General features: G+C 39.0%; 2 pseudogenes across 1 annotated transcript; one reads left to right on the top strand and one right to left on the bottom strand.

The window, feature by feature from the left end:
* The first annotated feature begins 695 nt into the window (after positions 1-695).
* On the top strand, positions 696-3,441 carry LOC149177479 (zinc finger transcription factor YY1 pseudogene; annotated as a pseudogene). The gene is made up of 4 exons (XR_016258112.1): positions 696-1,892; positions 2,241-2,494; positions 2,659-2,776; positions 2,890-3,441. The product of XR_016258112.1 is annotated as a zinc finger transcription factor YY1 pseudogene (transcript).
* An 8,079-nt stretch (positions 3,442-11,520) lies between these two features.
* On the bottom strand, positions 11,521-14,009 carry LOC149177480 (putative pectate lyase 5 pseudogene; annotated as a pseudogene).
* Positions 14,010-18,214: the final 4,205 nt, after the last annotated feature.

Raw genomic sequence — 18,214 nt, forward strand, 5'->3', positions numbered from 1 at the left:
TTTCTATGCAATATCATTAGAGAAGTGGGTGGACATGCAAAGAGCCTTTCTTGTGATATATTAATGAACTTTAGATGATGAAAATTGATGTCACTCATCATTTTATCCAATTTGTCGTATGCTAAAAATATAAACATACCATTTCTTAATTACGATATTAATAAAATCCCCTAAAAAAACTATTAGTGAAAATAATCCCAAATAATAAACACAACATCCTTTAACTCATACATTTATTAAATAAATAAATTAAATTTTTATGGTTTTAAATGTGAATCATTATTATTTTAATATAATATATATTTTAAGATTTTTTTAAATTGCAATTTATTAATAAAAACAAAACTACAAATGGAATTAATCTATTTATCATTTTTTACTTTGTAGTAATTTTTAAACTCATATTTATCATTTTTTACTTTGTAATAATTTTTAAACTCATATTCATTTCATTTTTTACTTTGTAGTAATTTTTAATTGAGTTTATGTTATGTTTATGTAACATACCCTTAAGATTTTTTTGGTTCCAATTATGTTATTACCGTAGTAAGCGCCCTTTGTCATACCTTACCTTTAAGAAATTACGTATATTTGTTGAAGTTTCTCCTTTTGTAAGGTTTATAGCGCCTCCTTTACTCATATATTCATCTCTCGTAAAATGCCTAGTTCACATTTATTTTGGGCATAAGTTCTATGATTATAGTCAGATTAACAGCGAGCGAGATATTGTCAGGGTTTTAGAGGCGAGGGGGAGGTGGAGCGAAGAGGACAAGAGGTGATGAGTTCGAATCTCGGAATTCCATTTGAGAACAGCAGGGCAATGGAGGCACTGGAGCAGCAGCATCCCTATCCCAATCCGCAGGAACACGAGGAGCAGGCCGGCCAAAACAAACGGAAGTCCACGAAATCTGCGGGTGTGAAATGGATCAAAGAATGGGTGACTCAAGAGACTGTTCTCAATAATGGGAAGTGTTATTTTTTGAAATGGGTAACAGAGGATACCTTGAAAACCCTAGAAGGAGCCGGAGCCCGAAACACTTCTTCCAAGGGTTTTTCTTTGTCATTATGAAGGATGTGGCAGGAAATTTTTAGATAGCTCCAAGCTGAAGAAGCATTTTCTCATCCATACGGGAGAAAAGCATTTTACATGTCCACATGAAGGTTGTGGTAAGGCATTTTCTTTGGATTTTAACTTGCGTGCACATATGCGAACACATTCACAGGAGAACTATCATATTTGTCCATTCGAAGAATGTGGAAAAAGATATGCACATGAATACAAGTTAAAAGCTCACATAAAGTCTACACATGAGAAGAATTTGGCAAATGCGGTGAAGCTGCCCCCTCAGACTGAAAGGGAGTTTCCTCATCCAAAAGCTCCAACTTCACTGTATGGCTCTGTCCCTTCGGATCGTCCATTTTCCTGTCCTTACGAGGGTTGTGACAAGTGCTACATACACGAGTATAAGTTAAATCTTCATCTCAGAAGAGAACACGCAGGTTATGCTATCGAAGAAAATGGAAGACATGGAAGTGATAGCGAAGATGAAATGGATCAGGGAAGCGACCAAGATGGAAATGGTAGGAATATTGGCATCATGACAGGTTCCGGGCGAGGGAGACTTCGGGTTAATTCAAAGACATCTTCTGCAACAAATCTTCATAGAAAGTTTTTGAATGCAGCAGCTGTTGATTTAAATACGAAAACCAGTTCCAGAGCAATTGTGGAATCAAAAGAGCCTGGGAAGGGACATCCTCGAGAAGATAGTGAAGAGACAGAAGAAGAAGACCAGGAAGATACAGATGATGAAGGTTGGGGCCATGGGACAGAAACAGATGATGATGATGATGACGATAACGATGAAGAAGAAACATAGGATGACATGGACTAGGTAATTAATGTAGGTGTAGATAATTGTTACAGGCAAGAATCAAGTCGTGTAAAACAAATTTTCTTTTGCAAGTGAATACACATTTTGAAATGTCATACAGGAAAGATGTGAGAAATAAGTATCTCAGAGGAATAGGTCATAATTAATGTGTCGAATTTCGTTGATGAGGGGGATCATCAAATAGGACAGCTATGAAGAGAAGATCATTTATGCATTTTATCAGGTGTGCATGGATTTGACTGTTAAAAGTCGATCGGATTTTCTTATCTGGCATACTTAATAACATTAAATCCTGTACACAAGTTTCCCTCCACATAACAAATACTCTCGAATCCCTTGTGTATACAGCTGTCAGGGTTCCTCGAGACCAGTGTGATGCTCGATCAAGGGCTTCCATGAGTTTCTCTGGAATCAATGGCTCACAAAAGACGTAGTAGTTAGAGGAACTACCCTCCTCCTCTACCGACACTACTCCCGAGCCAGTGTGCATTTTCCAATATGGAGGTTTAGCTCTGCAAATCAAGTTAGGGTTTCGGTGCTCAAGGGCTTTCCCCACTGTGCAGATAACCATGTAGGCTGTAATTTCACCAAAATACTCCGCTGTAAGTTTCCCTATTCTCAGATATTGTTCAACCCTCCAAATTTTCCTTTTACGCTATTGTTCATTGTTAATGTATTTACAAGCAGGTTGTAGGTATTTCCGTCGCTCAGACTTATTGGGGAATTTTCATTTGAGATTCTTCTAATTTTCTTGCTAAAACCCCAGGTGATTTCCTTCCACTCGGGACAAACATTTCTACGTTTTCTTTTGTTAAAGTCTGTGGTCGGGTTGAGGGTGCTCGCTCCTTGTCCATGCTGGAGATGTTGATGCAATCTCCACACAGGTAACCCTGCAACCTTACTCAGGTTTGACAGTATATTTGTTTTTCTCATTTCCTATATATTTTTTGGGGAATTTTCATTTGAGATTCTTCTAATTTTCTTGCTAAAACCCCAGGTGATTTCCTTCCACTCTGGACAAACATTTCTACGTTTTCTTTTGTTAAAGTCTGTGGTCGGGTTGAGGGTGCTCGCTCCTTGTACATGCTGGAGATGTTGATGCAATCTCCACACAGGTAACCCTGCAACCTTACTCAGGTTTGACAGTATATCTGTTTTTCTCATTTCCTATATATTTTCTGGAAAGAATTCTAAGCAGAAGGTTGTGCAGGTGTGCAACCTCGTTAAGACAACAATGGGTTCCTTACAAGTGATTTGTATGCCACTGTTTTTTTTTTTGAAAATTAGAACCTTACTTGGGCAATGAATCTAAATATTCTCCTTTGATTTCGAAGACACCTCTCGAGGGCAAGTTGGGGTTTATTTTCCTCTTGGCACCACGAGACAATGTCTATTTGGCTTACGGTTCGACTCCCAAGATTTCCAGGTGCAATCATCTTGCCCTGACTGGGGTTTCTCTTATTGGAAACTCGCAACATCCAGCTAGCTTGAGCTTAGCTTTATCACTTCCATCAGCTACATTTACCCATTTGTTGCATGGGAAACTACATTTCGAGGAACCTAGAACTCCAGGTGTCCTCTGTTGTAGTAGAACAGAAAATAAAACTGTAACCCATAACCACATCTTTATTTAATGTATTGAATGAAATTCTGGTTTTGTTTCTTGCAATACTTGTCCTTTAATAACAATGAAATTATGGTTTGGAGGTCTTATACATGTTTCTTATTACCTACTGATATCTGAAATAAGGCGACATTCTGTTTTAAAGTTAGCATTAGTCAAATTTCTTCGGATTTTGTGATCTTTGGGTTTCGTATCTAATTTTATAGATAATTCTTTGGTTGACCTTGCAGAACAGGCTTATATTTTACCAGAGATCCTTGACATGTCCCTTGAAATTTTGATTTGGGCCCCATGATCTATTTTATGCAAGTGAGTCGAAAGCTTTAGATTGCTTTGCCACATATTCATTCATGACCAAACACTATACCACTAGTTCTAAGAATCTTGTGGTTACTATCACCAAAATTAATGTATATTGTATTTTAGAGGAGACAAGAATTGTATATTGCCCTTTGGGACACTCCAAAAATATTTTGATGCACCCTATTTCTCTAACACTCTAGTCTACTTTATGACCTTAATTCCCATTCCATGTTCATCCATGTGGACGCACTTTATGATGTTCTAGGACAATCTAATGTCCTTGTCAACTCCCTCTCATCTTCCTTGTCATGTTTTCTAGGACTTGTGTATCCAACAAGAAATTGGGAGATGAATGCCATCAAGGTAGAAAATCAAGGGGTTTTCAAGTCATTTATTTAGGGTTCCCACTAGCATAGTCCCACCATATGATCCACCCAATCCCTAAATTGGGGTCTAGTGCTATTTCAATTAATTATTAGATGATCATGGTGGGCCATAATTCCAAGTTAAATGTTATGACTCTTAATAGGATATTATTGGAGATACTTGAGGAGACACCTCTTTGGCCAAAGGGTTAAGGAAGGATTTTGACTTCAACATCGAACCATCAACCATATTCACAACATTTGTCTCATCAACCATATCCTCAACATATCGAATCAACAATCAAGAAGACAACTGAGGTGAAGCATGGACATCCTGTCTCGCCCATGTTGTTCAGGATATATATCAATCTATGAATGCCTCTACACTCCACCAAATGTGCATCAATAAAATTTTGGGTTGCCCCACTGTCCACCAAGATGGATACACGTTGTCCCTGCACTGTGCCTCTGATTGCCAAAATTGCAAAATTGGGATTTTCCATGTCTGAAAATGCAAAATTGGGAATTAGAGCACTCAAGGGTAGCATTGTCTGTTGGATTATTTTAGACTTACACCCAAATTACGCACAAACATCTTAAGGTAATCCTCATGAATAGAAAAATTTAATAGTAATCCTCATTAATTAATAAGGTTACCTTAACTATTGATAAAGACACTAAATGATTAAACAACCACACACATTATATCGCTATAGATAAGGGTATTTTAAAACATTTTTTTAAGGCCAAATTGATATTTTGTCTTAAAATCCTAAATTATTATTTTAATTATTTTAATTTAAAAATTAAAACTATTTTAATTGTCGTAAGTTAGAAATTAAGACAATTCGTTCGATTAACTTATAAATTAAGACAATTCGTTCAAAGAGTAGCGGCAAAATTATGAAAAAGAAGAGCGAAGTAAACATAATGAGGGTTGGAGATAGGTAATTGTTACAAACAGGTCAAATGAGGAGCGGGAGGTTGACTGGTCGACTCTTCCGACAAAAGCATTTTTGCATTGTTTTCCCTCTTGAATTATAGGGTCAGGTCCAACCTCACCTCCTATTGCAGGGGTTTTTATAGGGCTAGCCTTGCCTCCTTTTGCAGGGGTTTTGATAGGGCTAGCCTCACCTCCATTTTCATGGGTTTTTAGGGAGCTAACAAATTGCGGAGCGTAAGCTTCTAGGGAGCTAGTGCTGGGAACATGGTCATAAACCTGGAGGCATAGGAACTTCAGGAGATGAATGCGATGAATGCGGAGATGTGTTGTGACCTCATGGATGCATCGCTTTCCATGCTAGCGACCTTAGGGTGCAGACAATATCTTTGGAATCCTTGTTGCCTAGAGGGTGGAGACATTGATCTTTGGAATCCCTGTTGCCTAGAGGGTGGAGACATTGATCTTTGGAATCCCTATTGCCTAAAGGGTGGAGACATTGATCTCTGGAGCCCCTTTCTGAGTAAAGGGTGGAGACATTTATCTCTGGAGTCCCTTACTGATTAATTGGTGGGGGGCATACATCTCTGGAGTCCCTCAACAACAATTGGGTGGAGGAGATTGCCTCTGGAATCCCGGTAAAGGTCTAAAAAGCTGTATAGGGTGGAGGCAGTATAAACCTCTGGAATGCCTGGTTTGGTCCCAAGCTCGGGGGTGGCAGCTACATTATCTGCAGACTGTCAAAGGATGGGAGGAGAACTAGGGACATTATGCTCATGGAATCAAACACCTTAAGATCAAGGTCATGTTAAGACAAGTACTCTGCTATTGGGGGGTGGTTAAATTTGTATACTGGTAACTTGACAGAATTTAACTTCTGTTTTGGGTGATCTGGTAACGCTTATATTATGTGTTTACTGTGGGCTCTTGATAAATGGACTTCTATGCTTACAATTTGAAATTCTTTGCATATAGACAAGTAAGATAGCAAGTGAATCTTGCAGCCTTAAAATTCTGAAGCCATCCACTTGTGTCACATGGTCTCTATGTATAATCTGTGGATGAATTCCTATTGTAATAAGAATTTCACATGGGATGTTACTACCTCCCCTGTACCCATAGTCTCAACGTATGCTGGTCACTTACTGCTATGAAAGTGGCTAATGAACAAATGCTGCTCTTCCCTTATACTATATCTAGAACTACCAATTTGGGCTTGCGCTCAATTCCTGTAGCAGTTGCAAAACAGTTCACCATGGTTGACTGCATTTTGCTTGAGTTTCTCCTTGTATAGTGACAGAGCTTAAGAAAATGCCTTTGTACTGGTTAATGATCTCTAGAGTCACTTTGGGGATCAAATTTGGAGTGTATAGTATGCGGTGTAAACATCCTATAGCTGTATGGGTGGACCATATTGTCCTCACTGTCATAGGAATTCCAGCATGGGTAAAGTTGCTCAATAAGCCTATATATGGTGGAGGCCATTACCTTCATTACTTTAGCGTCCTTGGACATAAGTTATACATTGTTTGTAGATGATGAAAATTTGCTGACATGGAGTGTGACCCCCTCTTGTTGAGTTAGTGCAGCAAGTAATGCAAACGATGAGGACTTGAGTCCAAGAAAGACCTATTGGGTTTCTCCACTGCATGATTTTGAAATCTATTAACCATTGCACTCACCACAAAATTGCTTATAAAGACCTTATACTCTCGTGAAGACCAAATCTGGTCACACTGATAATGGTTCCTAAGAATGAGACCCTATGAATAAGATAGATAATACTTAATAATGCTTACATCTTAAGGGGGTCTATATTTGTAATGATTTAGGTGATGTCTTTCTTCATTAATTAAAATGCTAGTGTTGTTAAACTCAGATGAATACTAAACTCTAGGATCCTGTTGGTCTGAAAATGGACGGTGAGGGTCTGAACAATTTCTTGGCAGATTCCCGCGGTTACATGAAGACAATCTGTAACAAAGTCCTCGCGGCGCTGAGATATGCGGTGAACCCGGCCAAGATGATTCTACAGCCCCGGGTTGCGTTTATGTGGACGATACTACTGAGAAATGGTATACATACATTTGGGAGCTGAGACATGCTTGTCATTTGCTCTTGAATGCCCTTCGTTTTGTTTTATCGCCGTACAAGGTGTTGTCGGAGATGGAAAAAGACTCAGAATATTGCTCTACTGCATGGAAATCTAAACTCAAACTTGAGGTTGAATACTGGATAAGTATTGTTGATGCATGTGTATTCCTGCAGCTCTTGGTTTCTTGTAGAATTTTGAAGGAATTTAAGGATGATGACCTTTGTGAGCTAGTCTTTCACATTTTCTGTCACCCGGACTTTTTTGAGCTCTGCCATGCACTTCAAATCAGTCACAAGATACATTTTCTGTCACCTGTAGTTTTTTGAGCTCTGCCATGCACTTCAAATCAGTAATAAGATACTAGGTTGGTGGGCATTTTCTTTTTTTGTTTCAGTTGACCTTTAGGTTCAGTTTAATTTTTGTATTTAGGAAAGGTTTTCTTAAGGTTCCATTGTCGGTTCTTGCTGTATAAAATTATGAAATTCACTATTTTGTGGGATTTCATGTGTTTTTCCCATTTTTCTTTCTGTATTGGTTTGTTTGAGTCATTATTTGTTCTGAAAGCAATATTTTGTTTTGTTTTCACTGAGGCTTCTCAGTTTCTAGCATATTTTTAGATCTTGCACCTTCTCAGATGTGGTAATTTTGTCTGCTGGCCAAATTGACACAGCTATGTCTTTAGGGGGTCGAGTCAACTTGAGACCTCGGTGACATGTTAAAGTTCATTGGTTTGACCACATGACTAAAACCCACTCGAGACCTTGTAACCTGGTATAGCTCACTACTACACATGACCTGCAAAATAACCTAGGATTTTGACAAATCCCCGTGGATCTTTCCATTTGATGTGTTCCACTGGGAAGATATGGTAATTCTCTGGTTTGGGGTGGAACAATGTGCTCGAATAAATGAAAATGATGGCTACCAGTCAGACAGATAGCTGCTTCCCATAATAGGCATAGCATATTAGCATGTTGCAGCGTTGTGTGTCATGGCACAGTGCTTGCATGATATGTTATGGAGATGGAGTGGTGAGGCACGTGGCTCTCATGTGAGGGCCCACATGGTCCATTGAGGTCATCTACTTTAAACATTTTGATTCGATATCTGATTTTTACTTTCATGAATAGATACAAGCTTTGGTTTCTTTAAAAACTTAGTTTCGAGCTGGTTGTTGTTCGCCCTTGACTAGGCTTTGATATGCATGCCCCACAATAATTGTACAGAACTAGTAGCCATCTAGTGCCTTATAAGTAATGGAAGATCTACTTCAAATGTTGCCTAGTTGCTGCAACTGTCTAATATCTCCATCATCCCTGTGGACAACACTGTTGTAGGGTGACATCTTGGTTATACATTTCAGACAACACCCCAATGCTTCTCAATACAATACCCTGTCTACTCATCACACTAGGTTACACTTCGTTTTAGGATCATCACTTATACCAGGTGATGTTCCAGCCATGGGATTAATTATCTTAGTTATCTTCTTCGATATGAAATCCAACTTCCCATAAGTGTCTGTCAAACCATAGCCTTGTCTTTAATTTAGGAGAAAGCCCACAGACTTTCATATCTATCATCAGAGCTGGTAGAGGCTGATCATAGTAATAGAAATCCAAACATTTCATTGATCTCCTCTGTCCACAAATTGTGGGATAATTTTGAGGAACATATTTCTTATGGTACCCTCATGCAAACCAGGGGGTAACATATTGCTCCTATTGGGCACACACGTCCTTCTTGGGATCACTTGAGAATCCCAAACTCTCAAGATAAAGCTGCCAAAGTGAAGTCCATAATCCAAAGTAACCAATTCATCATCTCCAGACTGCAATATCCATTTCTGGTGTGTTTAATCATTGTTGAAAATAGAGACACATTAAAATCCAAATAAAAATATGTTGGGATCCCCATCACCTCTGGACTAAATGGTCCATTTTCAACAACTCTCGTATTCCCAACAATTTCATCGTATGTAACAACATCTTGAGAATGTCCATTTCTTCCATAGAGAAGAGAGATGGCAACCAAGATTTCAGGGTCTCTTTGAGCAATTTCAGTGGACTATTTGATTAAACAGTCTGCTCCTCACTAAAATTTCCAGTAATCTTTGTTGCCAAGCCATCTATGATATATGATAACTGAACAAAAACAAATTCATCCCATTCACCCTCTCCTTTTACCTTACTGTTTGTTGTGAGAAAACCTTGCTCGCACTTTCCAGAACAAGAAAAATCCTATCATTACATGTTGTACAGTGCTTTGTACTTCTGCAATTTCCCTGATTTAAGAAATTACATGTTGGTTGAAGAAATTGTCAAAGAAAAATGCTACTATTCTACAACATTAGTAGCATGAACATGGTGAAGAATGTGAAGTCCATTGTCCACTTCTTGCCTCTCTACTGCTCCAAAGATGACCAGACTTAGGGCTTGGAGCTGCCCTTTTATTTCTGATTTGGCCCACTATCAATCACAGAACTAGGGCCCAATAACTAGCCCTCTTGATCGCCCTTTTACTCCTCCAAAAGTCAATTCTTAGGGCATAAAATGTACAACCCTCTTGTTGTGACAAATTTGCCACTTGTCCACAACACTTGTGGCCACCCAAATAGCCACTAACAGTCCAACCACTGTACTTAGGCTGCTTCAGAACATTCCAAAAATAGACGTACAAGCCCTAGCGAAACATCAACATGAAAGAAATACAACATACCTTTCTAGGACGCCATCATCTGCCCTCAAACACTTGGCCCCAATGTTACTAGGGAGCGGGAGCGGGAGCGACCATTTTCAGAAGCTCCCGGTTTGGGAGCGAATCCCGGAGCGATTTTTTAAAAATATATATATTTATATATTTTTTAATTTTTGATACATATATGTCAACAAAAACATGTAGAATGATGAATTAGATATAAAAAACATAAAAAAGCATAGATTGAACCATATAACAACAATCATCTAGAAGTTATAATCTTCATCAACCACGTCCGCAAGTTAGTAACATAGTAACATACAACATATTGAGTCTCATGATTCATCAATCTTAAAGTTTCAAGCTTTCAAAATTCAATATATAACATTTATATCATTGATCACCAAAGTTGTACTTGTAAGCTAAGTGTAACCATTACAACAAATAATATCTAACATGAAATGAAATGTTATAAAATGAAATGAAATGAAACAACTTTCAACTTTCATGAAGCATCATATTCATAATTCATTACTAATGAGTTATAATTGCCAACTTCAAACTTAAATTGTCATATATTGTTTAAAAAAATATCATAATAAATATGAAAGAGTCAATAGTTATAAAAGCTACTAGAAACTAGAAAAGAGAAGTAAATCTATTATCTATTTCTTATGCTTGGGCCTCTTGCCACCACGAGAAATGTCTAATTTTTTAGTCTTGTTGCAAAATCAGGATCTTTGTCATTAATATCACCCTCCAAGCATTAATATCCAGAGGTATCTTTGTCATTACCTTTGTATCTGTATAGGGATCTTTGTCATTAATATCACCCTCTAAGCATTAACATAAGATAGAAAAAGCATAGCATGTCAAGTCAAGATTTTGTTTGAGTGATGCGTACATTTTTAGAAGGGTCATGATAGAGGAGTTCGACAACCAATGTCACTAACATCAAGGTACATAGAGGGATTGGTACTCTTGATTAAATATGAGTTCCATACCCTAATACATGACAAAATTCAATGGAAACATTGCAATCCCCCAATCCTGAAATCCTGAAAAACTGATAAGTCTGCTGGATTTTGAATGAAATCTAAAATTCTACTTTCTCCATATGAAATCCAATGAGGACGAAACCACTCTCAAACATCCTGAGTCATTTCATGGTAATGTTAAAAATTTAAGTAAAAGGATGAAAATTAAAGAAAATGTCACTTTTACTTTAAGAATTTAACATTACCATGAATAGCATATCAATACTAGGGCCTAGACTTGATCATTAAGTTGCCCCACTCAAAAACTATTTGTTTCTTTCAAAAAAAATTGCATTTCGAACATTACTACAAAAAAAAAAATGCAAAAAAGGCAAAACGCTCCCGAAAAGGCAGGGAGCGAAATTTTTTTTAGGGAGCGCGCTCCCGACCCGCTCCCGAGTCGCTCCCGCCCGGAGCGCGGATCGGGAGCGGGAGCGAGGGGGGGGGGGGGGCGCTCCCCCGCAACACTGCTTGGCCCTGTGCACAATATCTTCTAATGTTTTCGGCCTTGTCTAGGGCTTTCTGTAACAGCTACAGTGCTGCCCCAACTCGGTCTAACTGTCCTCAAAGACCTACACAAATCCTCCTCCAAGAGTGCCAACTCTTAGGGTCTTAACCACTATCCACTTATTTCCTCTCTACTGCTCCAAAGATGACCAGACTTAGGGCTTGGAGCTGCCCTCTTATCTCTGATTTGGCCCACTGTCAATCACAGAACTAGGGCCCAATAACTAGCCCTCTTCACTACCCTTCTCCAAAAGTCAATACTTAGGGCATACACTGTACAACCCTCTTGTTGTGACAAATCTGCCACTTGTCCACAACACTTAGGGTTACCCAAACAGCCACTAACAGTCCTCTAACCACTGTACTTAGGCTGCTTCAAAACTTTCCAAAACTAGACCTACAATCCCTAGCAAAACATCAACATGAAAGACATACAACATACCTCTCTAGGACGTCATCATCTGCCCTCAAATACTCGGCCTTGTGCACAATATCTTCTAAGGTTTTTGACCCTGTCTAGGGCTTCCTGTAAAAGCTACAGTGCTGCCCCAACTCAGCCTAACAGTCCTCAAACACCTATGCAAATCCTCCTCTAGAAGCCCTATACTCCTATGCTACAACTCGGCCTTTATATCAGAGCTGTTCCAGGGTTGTGCTGCAATACACAGAAGATATTTTGGCATGTTCACAGAGAAATTACATCTCAACACATGTACATAATCTGTCTCTCCAACTTGGCTAGGTCGAATCCAAACACAAGAAAGATGGGCCCATAGCTCTTGAAAACATTTTGGACCAGAAAAATGCATCAAAATGAGTGGGCCCATAGCTCTTGAAAACACTGAAACAGAGGAGGGAGGGCCAATGATAGACCATAACAATGCTTCAAAACAAATGAGCCTGCTATTTTTGAAAACAATTGAAATAGAGGGAGGATGATGGTGGTGATATTAACGTGTGCATCTACTAAACATACTTCACTTATATCAATCTTTGAGTTGAGACTTGAGAGGTTGTCTGGTTGACATCGTTTGGATTAACTACACACAGAAACAGTTACACAATTTGAAAGAGTAGATTCTTCTCACCAAAACATGTAATGATTTGGATAAGTAGTCGATCATAAAAGGACTAATACATAAATCCTTTAAACTAGGCCTTTTAAAATGACCATATCAAAAAAATGGATAAAGAAATTGATAGGAAAAGGTTTTCTGACATTGCATTGTATTCCATTCCATTCCATTAATATACATTTATCTTAGCACTCATAATATGATCAATCTAACGTTGTGAAATGCACCATTCCATTCCTAATATGATCAATGCAACCTTGTGAAATCCTTCTGCAATTATGGCAATACCATGACATCACAGAGATTCAGAGGTTGATTTCATGTGGGGAAGAGAGTTTACCTAGGCATCCTCTGGATAAGGCCTTCACCAAAGTAATTAAAGGTGATCGTTGCATTATTACATCTTGAACATAGCTGTCACTGTGACCCTGAAGGAATCCAATGGCAGTATGAGACCTTGTTATGGTGAGTGAAGTAATTATTTGATATGGTGATGGCAGTGGATCCCATAATTGCATCAATTAGGCCATCGTTACAGTTGGAAAGAGAACAGTGGTCTATCCACATATAGCGTCCAAAAATTGAAATTCCATTGCCATATGACAGATTTCTCCAACCATAATGCTCAGGGGAATCCCTCACCAAGGCATTGCCTGTTTGAATGCGGTCGTGGATGCTGATACCATGAATGATGATGTTGGTCACATACTGTATCGTTATGCAGGCACCGTGGGCATGGACATCGGCACCTCTGCCATCAATGGTCTTGAAACTATTCATGATGAGCTCTTCTTTGAGCTGAATGACCATGTCACTCTCAAATATGATCCAGAGCGGCTCGTCTTGAATAACAGCGTAGCGGAGAGTACCAGGTCTGGGATTCACAGCATCGTTGTCACTGGAATCGGTTACTACATAGTATGACCGCCCTTTCCTCCCATGGCATTCCGGCCAAAGCCAATAGCACAATCTGCAAGCTTTTGCCTGTTCATTTGCCAATTTGGATCACAGCGCCAGCAATCATCTTTTGGATTACCGGTTCCACAGGACAAATAGCTCAGCTGTCTTCAAGAATCATTGATACTTCTGCATCACACGCCATTCCCATGCATAAAATCAGTAAAATTTTATAAGCAATACTCTGCATTTCAGATACTCAATTGCAATCAATTAGTATAGATGTCATTCTCATCGTTTTCAAATATATAGCTGGAGATTGAAAAAATTTAAATGGGGCACTTACTTATGGACCGATTTAACTACTTGTTCAAGACTCTGTACTGAAAAAGAAGAATTTTGTTTCTGTTGTTGTGTCTGCCCTGTTGCTTGTATAGTGGGGCGCCCTCTGGGGAAACCCATGATGTTGTCCACAATTCGGTGAGTTTTTGCTGCGGAACAATTTGGAGCCAGGATTTGAAGGCAGACTATTACCGCAAGTAGAAATAGAGAATATAACTGACTCTGGATAGCCATTTTCATCCTAGAAGCTCAAGAAATCGTAGCTTTCAATGCAGAAAAATTCTGCACCCTGTTTATCTCTGAGAAATAATCCCACAAAGAAGTATCTTTCTTCTAAATATTCTGCACCCTGTTTATCTCTGATAAATAATGCCACAAGGAAGTATCTTTATTCTATACTCACAGCAGTGCTCTAGGGCTACAACAACTGTGGATTCTGAAAACATGAAAAATGGCTAGAGATTCTAAAATACCAGTGTTTTGCCAATGGGGGAGAATCTGAAATTCAAGGATGTGTGCTGCTGTAAGCGTGGAACAGTGTCCTTATCTACAATGCTGGTATACTGGTCTTGAATTGAGATTCGGATTTGGGATTTATGTTTCCTTTTATAATTTGCACAGAGCTCTGCAGATTAATTGTATTAAATGATGCTGATGTCTGGTCGGTCCATAAGCCCATTAAATTAAAATGGAAAAGATTGATGCTAACAGAAAAAAGACCTAAAGTAGCATCCCAGAATTTTTTAATCAGCCAGAGGTTTATGCCTCCATAACTTTTTAATCCTTTCCGGCTTACTAAAGCTGGGATGGAGATGTTTCTCTCGTAATACTGTAACCATTCTCTTGGCACCCAGTGAGAAGAGCAGGGAAAGACCATTGTGGAAACTAATGCTCTGGGAAGAAATCAGTATTCAGAGGAAAAGGTATCGCTTACTGGTTACTTCTTGAAAGTTTTCATGGGTAGGTTTCTTAATATTCCAGTCAATAGTTCTAGCGCCGACTTGCCAATCTTTCAATCTTTCAGATGCTTGAATTGAATACTGAGGGACCAATATAGAGATAGAATAGCAGTTTCAGAGTCAGATAGGCTGCCTACAGAGTTTAGAGACACACTCATGCGGTTATTCTTTAGTTCACAGAGAGGTCATGCGGTTATTCTTTAGTTCACAGCAAGGTCATTGCCGATCTGATTCTGAGGCATCGAATTTGCGTGAAATATATTTTACTTACAAGAAACATATAAGAAACGTTGTATCTGTTGTTGGGTGCTTGTTTGTGTGAGAAATGGGTTCGGTTTCTCGATAAACATGATCCTTGATATGCAGGCACAAAGAAACCATGAAAAGAAGACCAGAATTAGGGCTTGGAGCTGCCCTTTTATCTCTGATTTGGCCCACTATCAAATCACAGAACTAGGGCCCAATAACTAGCCCTCTTGACTGCCCTTTTACTCCTCCAAAAGTCAATTCTTAGGGCATAAAATGTACAACCCTCTTGTTGTGACAAATCTGCCACTTGTCCACAACACTTAGGGCCACCCAAACAGCCACTAACAGTCCAACCACTGTACTTAGGCTGCTTCAGGACTTTCCAAAAATAGACCTACAAGCCCTAGCGAAACATCAACATGAAAGACATACAACATACCTCTCTAGGACGCCATCATCTGCCCTCAAATACTTGGCCCTGTGCACAATATCTTCTAAGGTTTTTGGCCCTGTCTAGGGCTTGCCCCAACTCGGTCTAACAGTCCTCAAAGACCTACGCAAATCCTCCTCCAAGAGTGCCAACTCTTAGGGTCTTAAACACTGTCCACTTCTTTCCTCTCTACTGCTCCAAAGATGAACAGACTTAGGGCTTGGAGCTGCCCTCTTATCTCTGATTTGGCCCACTGTCAATCACAGAACTAGGGCCCAATAACTAGCCCTCTTCACTTCCCTTCTCCAAAAGTCAATTCTTAGGGCATACACTGTACAACCCTCTTGTTGTGACAAATTTGCCACTTGTCCACAACAGTTAGGGTTACCCAAACAGCCACTAACAGTCCTCTAACCACTGTACTTAGGCTGCTTCAAAACTTTCCAAAACTAGACCTACAATCCCTAGCAAAACATCAACATGAAAGACATACAACATACCTCTCTAGGACGTCATCATCTGCCCTCAAATACTCAGCCCTGTGCACAATATCTTCTAAGGTTTTTGACCCTATCTAGGGCTTCCTGTAAAAGCTACAGTGCTGCCCCAACTCGGCCTAACAGTCCTCAAACACCTATGCAAATCCTCCTCTAGAAGCCCTATACTCCTGCGCTACAACTTGGCCTTTATATCAGAGCTGTTCCAGGGTTGTGTTGCAATACACAGAAGATATTTCGGCCTGTTCACAGAGAAATTACACCTCAACACATGCACATAATCTGCCTCTCCAACTTGGCTAGGTCCAATCCAAACACAAGAAAGATGGGCCCATAGCTCTTGAAAACATTTTGGACCAGAACAATGCATCAAAATGAGTGGGCCCATAGCTCTTGAAAACACTAAAACAGAGGAGGGAGGGCCAATGATAGACCATAGCAATGCTTCAAAACAAATGAGCCTGCTATTTTTGAAAACAATTGAAATAGAGGGAGGATGATGGCGGTGATATTAACGTGTGCATCTACTAAACATACTTCACTTATATCAATCTTTGAGTTGAGACTTGAGAGGTTGTCTGGTTGGCATCGTTTGGATGAACTACACACAGAAACAGTTACACAATTTGAAAGAGTAGGTTCTTCTCACCAAAACATGTAATGATTTGGATAAGTAGTCGATCATAAAAGGACTAATTCATAAATCCTTTAAACTAGGCCTTTTAAAATGACCATATCAAATCATCAAAATTTAATAGGCATGAATGAGATAGAGAACATTCTATTGGATATTTGAATTCATCCAATTATAATATTCTATGGTCGCTCTTAGGATGAAAGCAATCACAGATCATTCTCAACAAATGTGTCTATCAGTTTTTTGTTCGAAAGGTAAATTAATGATGGATTAATGGAGTGAGTGGGGTCTAGGACTCAGCCAAATTAGCTTTTAATTGCTTTCAGATACCTTTCTGGTGGTCATTCTGGTTCTCTCTGGGACTGGCACTGGCAGATCAGAGTGTTTTTTTTGTTTGTGGTGTGTGTGAAAAGGGTATAAGGTTGGGGTTTGAGGTTTTGAGGCCTTATACTGCAAGTTCTAGAAGATTGGGCACTATATAGATCTTTTGAGATAATTTAGATTACTACAAAACTAAAGATTTTGTGGTGTATAGAGAGATGAATTTTTGCATCTAGAATTCAGGGATTGAGGTGAGTGGACTGCAATATTTTGCGGTAGTCTCATAAGGTGAAGAAAAAATAAAACACATATAATGAGGGATTTTGGCATCTGTTATCTCAGGGTACAACAATGTAATATTTCCCTTTTGGAAAAACCAATTCTCTGCCCCTGAATTTGCTGTGGTTCACTGTGTTTGTCTTTAATGAGTTTCGTTAAATAGTTTAGGAGCATATGGATGTAGGTTCATTTTCTTCATTTAATTTAAAATGCATTACTATAGCACTCGCAAGGAACTCCCACACTCTACCAAATAGGAAGATAAGCTTCAGATTTAAACTTCAACAATGAGTACACATTCAATGGTTACCATTCCATGAAAATTAAGCATTTTACACAGTGGAAAAGTTACACTAGTGAGTTTATGAACCAACACAACACACCAAATGTGTTGTAGGTGTTTCTTTACTAATTCATTGCCAAACAAACCAATACCATGCATAAATGGGAAATAAAGAATTTCAACATGCTAATCTGATGTGTATTGATCTGGAGTTGCATTATAGACTGATATCAGATTTGATTAAAAACAGAGCTTGCATTTCACTTTATAACCATGCATAAATCAGAAATAAAGAATATCAACATGCTAATCTGATGTGTATTGATCTGGAGCTGCATTATAGACTGATATCAGATTTGAGTAAAAACAGAGCTTGCATTTAACTCAGCCATATAGACACAATAAATGAGATAAAGGGAACCTAAAATACACGGTGAAATTCCAAGGCAGCAAGCAGTCTTGTTCTTTATGCAAACCCGTGTGAAAAGTGGAAGAATTCCTTCAATCTTCTGTCACTTCCCTGTGTAAATATCAGTCTGCCTTTGAGATAGTTCCTACAATCCTATAGGAATGAATACGCTGCCCAGAACTCAGTTTCAATCCATGAAATGATGGCATACACAATCAGCAGTAGTGGTACAAACAACAGGGTGCTTGGCTTCCAATATTCACTGAAATATCCCCTTGGAATCTTGGTTCTGCTCCTTGTTTTTGCACAGGTCACACATCCAACTAAATGGATGCCTCCAGCAAGGTAACAAGGTCACTAGAGGCCCCACACACT

Source organism: Pinus tabuliformis, chromosome 4_1 (assembly GCF_031772625.1).
Source record: "Pinus tabuliformis cultivar Carrire ecotype Pingquan chromosome 4_1, CPIR1, whole genome shotgun sequence".
Taxonomy (NCBI): domain Eukaryota; kingdom Viridiplantae; phylum Streptophyta; class Pinopsida; order Pinales; family Pinaceae; genus Pinus; species Pinus tabuliformis.